This window comes from Phaseolus vulgaris, chromosome 5, assembly GCF_051622355.1.
Source record: "Phaseolus vulgaris cultivar YP4 chromosome 5, ASM5162235v1, whole genome shotgun sequence".
NCBI lineage: Eukaryota > Viridiplantae > Streptophyta > Magnoliopsida > Fabales > Fabaceae > Phaseolus > Phaseolus vulgaris.
The window spans coordinates 3251197-3258213 of NC_143502.1; positions in this window are offsets into that span (position 1 = coordinate 3251197).

The following is a 7017-nucleotide window of genomic DNA, read 5'->3' on the forward strand; positions in this document are numbered from 1 at the left end:
CTTGGCTCTACTTTAATCATAACTTATATTTTGAAATAAAAACTTGTTATTGTCATGATTACGTATCACTTTAGATATTTCGATTAAGCATGTTAGACACTATATAAATATATTAAACGAACAAAAACTATCTATTTGTTTATAACCTTGATACAAAATAATAACACTTAAAATATTTAAAACTTTTATCTTCAATTAGCTTAACTTGTTTTCTCTTTAACAAAAATGTTTCAAAAATAAATTTATAACTATATTGTATAAAGAAAATAACAAAAACTATTATATTTCATAAAGATTATAACAATTTGATTCATAAGTCCTTATATTAGTTAATATTAATATAATATTGTATGTAATATGTAAAGTTATTATTTTTGGAACTACAGTATTTAAAAGTTTTAAAATTGAGAAGAGATTAAATTATATCAGTTAACTTTTATCAAATATTACATCATCAATAATTATATATAAAAACTATTTTTGTTAATTTAGTCATTAAGTTATAATTTTATATTTATCAATGTTAAATTTTTGTTAAAAAAATTAACAATAATAAGAACAATTCATAATTTTATAGATAAATATAGTTTTTTTAAAATATAATATTTGAAAATAACTTTTAGTGAGTTTTGAAAAAAGTAATATCCAATCGAAAAATATCCAACGTTTAAAATAAAATTACATTGGTATAATATAATTTTAAAATATATCTTTATGTTAAGCAATTATTATTTCTATAATATATTATGTGTAGATATATAAAATGTTGTTATTGTTCTAACTCCAACAAAGTATAAAATTTTAAATCATATTACATTTATTAAAATTACTATTTAGATCTAGATATTTTAATAATAATTTTAAAATTGTAAACATTTTCAAACTCATGTAAAATGAGTTTGAAATGAGAAAGTTACATAGAGTTTTCTTTTGACAAGCAAAGAACAATAACAATGATTGTGAAAGTGACAAACCCTTTAAACATCTTTTGCAATTATAACATAATGATTTACCCTTATTCCAACAATTTTCTATTTCATGATTGTTCTTCTTACAAATTTCACATCATTTGTTGAATTGAGAAGGAACAAGATGCAGAGCCCATCCATGATGATTTCCCAGATGAGCATTTTCTTCTTATAACGGAATCAGTAAACGGTCCAACCAGAGTATCTAATGCATATTTTAGATTATCTAGCACATCTGAACTTATACCTTGGTACGCTGACATAGTGAACTACCTTGTTGCTTCCGTTTTTCCACTATTGGCAACTAAGGCACAGAGAGACAAACTCAAGAGTGATGCCAAATACTATGTCTGGGATGACCCATACTTATGGCGTTTCTGTAGTGATCAGATCATATGCAGATGCATTCCTGACCAGGAGATCCCATCTGTGCTAAATTTTTGTTATGCTTCATCTGTCGGAGGACACTTGGCTGCACAACGTACTGCAAGAAAGGTACTGGATTGTGGTTTCTTTTGGCCAACCATTTTTAAAGATGCATGGACCGTCTCATCCACATGCGAGAAGTGTCAAAGAGCAAGCACTGCCATCTCCCAAAGACAACAGATGCCCCAACAACCCATGCTATTTTGTGAAGTCTTTGATGTGTGGGGTATTGATTTCATGAGTCCCTTCCCTATTTCTTTTGGATTCACTTATATCCTTCTTGCTGTGGACTATGTCTCCAAATGGGTGGAGGCAATAGCCACAAGAACTAATGATTCCCATGTTGTTGCAGCTTTTATTCGATCTAACATCTTCTGCAGATTTGGGATTCCTAAAGCCATCATCAGTGACCAAGGCACACATTTTTGCAACAGGATACTCGATGTCCTATTTCGGAAATATGGGGTGATCCATAGAGCGTCCACACCATATCATCCACAAACAAATGGTCAAGCTGAGGTCTCTAATAGAGAAATAAAACGCATTTTGGAGAAGATGGTTAAGCCAACAAGGAAGGATTGGAGTAAACGTTTAGACGATGCTCTTTGGGCCCATCGTACAGCCTATAAAGCACCTATTGGGATGTCTCCCTTTAGGGTTGTCTTTGGAAAAGCTTGCCATCTACCTGTGGAGATCGAGCAGAGCTTACTGGGCAATAAGGACATGCAACATGGATTATGACAAGGCAGGAGAACAGAGAAAACTTCAGCTGCAAGAGTTGGACGAGATCCGTTTGGAGGCATATGAGAACTCCAAATTCTACAAGGAAAGGACCAAGCATCTACATGACCACTTCATCACTGGAAAGGAGTTTGTTGTCGGCCAGCGTGTGTTAATGTTCAACTCCAGATTAAAACTCATGCCTGGAAAGTTGCGTTCAAGATGGATTGGACCGTTTTTGGTCACCCATGTCCACCCTCATGGTGTTGTAGAATTGCAGAGTCTGACGTCTACCAATACATTTAAGGTGAATGGACACCGTCTTAAGCTCTTTCATGAGATTCCTCAAGACGAGACGGTGGAAGAGATTACCTTGCAATACCCGAATTACCCTCAAGCTTGAGGAGGGAGTATTTCTTCCCTTACTTTTATCATACACATATATTAATTGTTTTTACATTGAGGACAATGTATGATTTAAGTGTGGGGGGAGAATTGTAGTTAGGATTTGTTTTACTGTTTTATTTTTATTTTTATTTTCTTTTATTCATTATTTATGTTTTTTTTTATTTAAAGAAAAAATTATTTTGAAAAGTGATCCAGGGAAGACTCTGACTAGGAAAGACTTGGTATTTAAGTTTAGGGTTTGTGACTCACCTCTCTTTCATGGTAGTTTACTTGGTTTGCTTTCAAATAAAAATTCCTTAATATTTTTTGTTTTCTTCTAGCAAACATTTAGAGCATCTAATACAAGCATTATGCATGTTTATAGATAAATTTTGAGTTTCTTGATCTTTGTTGTGTGGATTTCTTAGAAAAGTTTTGAAAAATAAGTTGGTTATGAGAAATTTAAAGTTGAATCTTTTGTGATAAACTGTCCCAGGTGAGATTTTGAGCTTCATTGACAGATTGTCTAATATTCTTTTTAGTGTGTTTTCACTTGTGTCTGCTTATACTCTAGAACTTAGCTTGATTCTTTGTTTTACAACTGTGATTTACGTGCATGAACTGATATGATAGAGACATTCTTTGTTTAAATTAACCCACTAGCCATATTAGCCTACCTTTATGATAATCCATTTGTTAGCCCCTTGAGCCTATAACCTTTTTCTTATTTTTAACCCTCATTACAAGCCCCAAAACAAGAAAAACCATGTTTGTTCCTACCTTAGAAGATAAAGGAGCTTTGAAATCATTTGGGAATAGGTTTTTGAATAAGTGTGGGGGTGTATGTCATTTTCATAGTTTACCTCTTCAGTTTTTTTTTTTAAAAAAGGGATAGAAAAAAAAAAGAATACAACAAGAAAAAGAAAAGCAAAGCAAAATAAACAAAATAAGAGTAGATCTTCTAATACATTGGATTGACTATCTACTATATGAAAAAAATTATATCTTGAAATAAAAAGAGGAGTTGAATTGTCATAATACTTACGCTTGTTTTTAGACTTATCCTTCATTGCTCCTTTGTTTTTCTATGGTTTTTAAGCCTATTTTCCCACTTTTACCTACCTTTACCTTAGCCCCATTACATCCCTTATAAAGTCCTCTTGATCTTTGATTGCATATTTTTCAATGGCTGTGAATATTAGAGTCCTGCTAAGCATATGGTAGTGTTTGTATGCATGGGTGCTGAGTGTAAATACAAACCTAAACACTTGAGAGTTAGAGAGCATTTGGTGAGAAGTTTATCAAATTTTGATTCACCTTTGAATTCGATTACCTACTTGTAGTTCAATTCATAGGATTCCATTCATGCTGGTTTTGATTCCTTGATTGTCTTGAAAATGTATCATGCTGATATAGTTGTTCTGGTTTGCTGCATTTTAGTTTTCATTATTTTTCCTTTTAGCTTTCTAAATATTTGTAGAGTGTTTTGCCCAGGAGTGCAAAAAGGATAAGTGTGGGGGTATTTGATGAGCATATATTTATTCACACTCAATAGCCTTAATCATAAATTATTGGACTATAATAATAAATAAATCCATTGTTTTAATTAATATTCCATTAATTGGGTTTATTTGGGCCTTATATATTATTATTGTTAATTTTGTGTTTTTAGGGTAAATGATCTGAAGCATCTACCCTTGTGAATGGGCCAAATATGCAAAAGTCAAAGTTGCTTCTTTGAATCAAAACAGAAAACAAATTATGAGGAGAAGAAAGAGAAAATAAAAGCTACAAGATTCCAGAAACAGAATTGGAAGCAAATCTTCTGCAAAATAAAAAGAATTATGGAAAGTGGAAACTGTTTACAAAATCTAAACTGCAATATTTTCCCAAGATCCTTGGAGCAGAAAAGCCTTATAAAAGGACACAAGCATCAAGTAGAAAGGGAGAGAGTTTCATAGGGTTTTCTTAGTTTATTTTCTTTTCGATTTTTAATTCTCTATAGCAGTTGTTTTTATTGTCTAATCTCCTGGAAAACTAGTTTTTGTGAGAGGTTGTACTTGAACGCATGATTGAGAGTCTTCCTTATCTTAAACTTTGGTTTCTTAGTTAGTTCGCATTGTTCTAATTAATTTCTTGGGCGCATGATTCAAGGGAGAGGAGGTAAGCATTCCCATGGAGTATACGCATGGAACAAAGTGGGTATTGATTAAACTAGTAGATGCATGTTTTACTGGTGAGTTTCAGTTGAATCAGATCAGCGCTTGTTCAATCTGGTTTAGCTCTGTTGGAGGATTGAGAAAAGATTAATCTTTAGAGAACCTGTGAAGAATTTAATGGTGGAAGAACTTGGGATCAACCGCTTTTTATTTTCTATTTTAATCTCTTTTATATTTTTTTTGCACAACTATCTCAAACCCCCTTTTCATCTTTATTGTTATTGTTAACTTTTACTGCTTGCAGATAGATTTTAAACCCTGATTAACTGATTTTACTATTGGATTCGTTGGGAGACGACTTGGGGACATTTGTCCATAATTATACTATCATCTCTCTAGTGTTAGACAAGTCTACGCTAGAATCATATTAATTTGACAGCAAAACGACAGCTATCACTCTTATTGTTTCCTCTTAGCTTCTTCCTTTTTCACGTGGTTTTTTTTTTCCTCTTTCTCCACCTCTTCCAAATTTTCCACCTTTATAAGACTCAACAATATTTATTGATTCTTATTTGAGATTATGTCAAATGTTTAGATTGAAACACATTTCTTATTGACTTTTCAACACCATACAACAATTTTTGTTCATAGGATTATAAGTATCATGTCAATCCTTGAACCGTCATGGTTGAGAAATTCTTAATTTTTTTCTCTATAACTACCACTATTGATAAAATTATTCAACTAAACTATTAAAAATTTCACTAACAATTACTCAATCATCAATTGTATGTCTGAGACTTTATTTGACCACCAATTTAGACAATACATTGAATTATTTATTCATTTATTTAAATTTATTTTTTGTGTATTTAAAAAGTATAAATTAATTAAAATTTTTAAAGCTTGCCCTAATTTTATACATCAAGATACATATTAATGTCTTATTATCTGTCTCACAATTTACCTATCACTCCGTGTTAAGAATGTTTTCTAATTGTCTTCCTTAATAGAATTTGATGATAATGTTTTAAAAATAATAATTTATTAATACACAACTAGTAACAATAAAAAAAGGAACATAAAAATATGGAGGGAAGTAGTTAGGATTTTTTAAAAATAAATAACAAATATTATTTATTGAATAAGATATATTTCTCGTAATTGTGTAGGAATAATATTTTTTCTAAGAATAAAAAATTCTTATTACAAATTATAACTTTTTTTCACACTCTTTCATGCAAGTATTCACCACGTTGTTCGTAAGATCACGAGCACCCGAGAAGCAAATAAATTCAACAGTCAAAATCATAACAAAGCAAAGTCAATTATCAAAATCATGAAAATAAATTAATAAAATCAAATATAGAGAAAAATTATAAAATTGTGAGTGAAAATAAGTAAATATTTTGATGTTACATACCGATATTGATGGCAATGGACTTCATTAAGTGACAACTAGTAATACAATTATCAACCGTATTAGAGAGGAATTCACTAGAGTGTGATTCACAATCTTGCATACAATTTGGTTTAGGAAATCTTTCCTCATTACATTTGAGAAAACACTTCACTTTGCAGAAAAATCTAGCATCAGGTTTGCTATTTAATTGGGCTTGTGTAAAACTCAATAAAATCATGACCATGAGTATAATTCCAATAATTTTTATCTCAATTTTCCCCATGACTCTTCTTGGAATTCTCTGTAAGGATCTAAATTTTGTACAAAAGATCAAATCTCACTTGTGATATTTCAAAAAAATCTAAACATAAATTTATAGAAAAAATATTGTAATATTTTCTTATTCTTGAAAATATTTAGTTAGTCAAATATATTTTAATAATGAAAAATATTAATATAATTAATATAATATATACAAGATAATGATTTATTTATTATTTTCTTCTAATGATTTATATATGTAGTGAATGTCACATTTTACCTAAACAGATTGTAAATATTAAAGCTAATTTAATTTAAATATATATTTTAGGAAATTTCTGATATTTATTTTACTGATTTTAATTCTTTCATATTAGTTTTAATGAAGTATTTATTGTGAGTTTAATTTTGTATGTTTTATTTTTATTGTTCATCAGGAATACAATTTTATTAAGATTATGAGATAGGATTTTGATATTATCTTGTCCATTTATGTAGATTCAAATGTATACAATGAGAAATAAGAATAAGTGAAAATTATTCCCTTTTATTATTGAAAATATATATTTCCTTGTGTTTAATAAAAAAATAATACATGTATTATTACAATGTAACTAAATTATTTAATGTGTTTGTTTATTATAAGTTTGATAAAAAAAAGGGAAATGCATAACATTATTAAAATTACTATTTA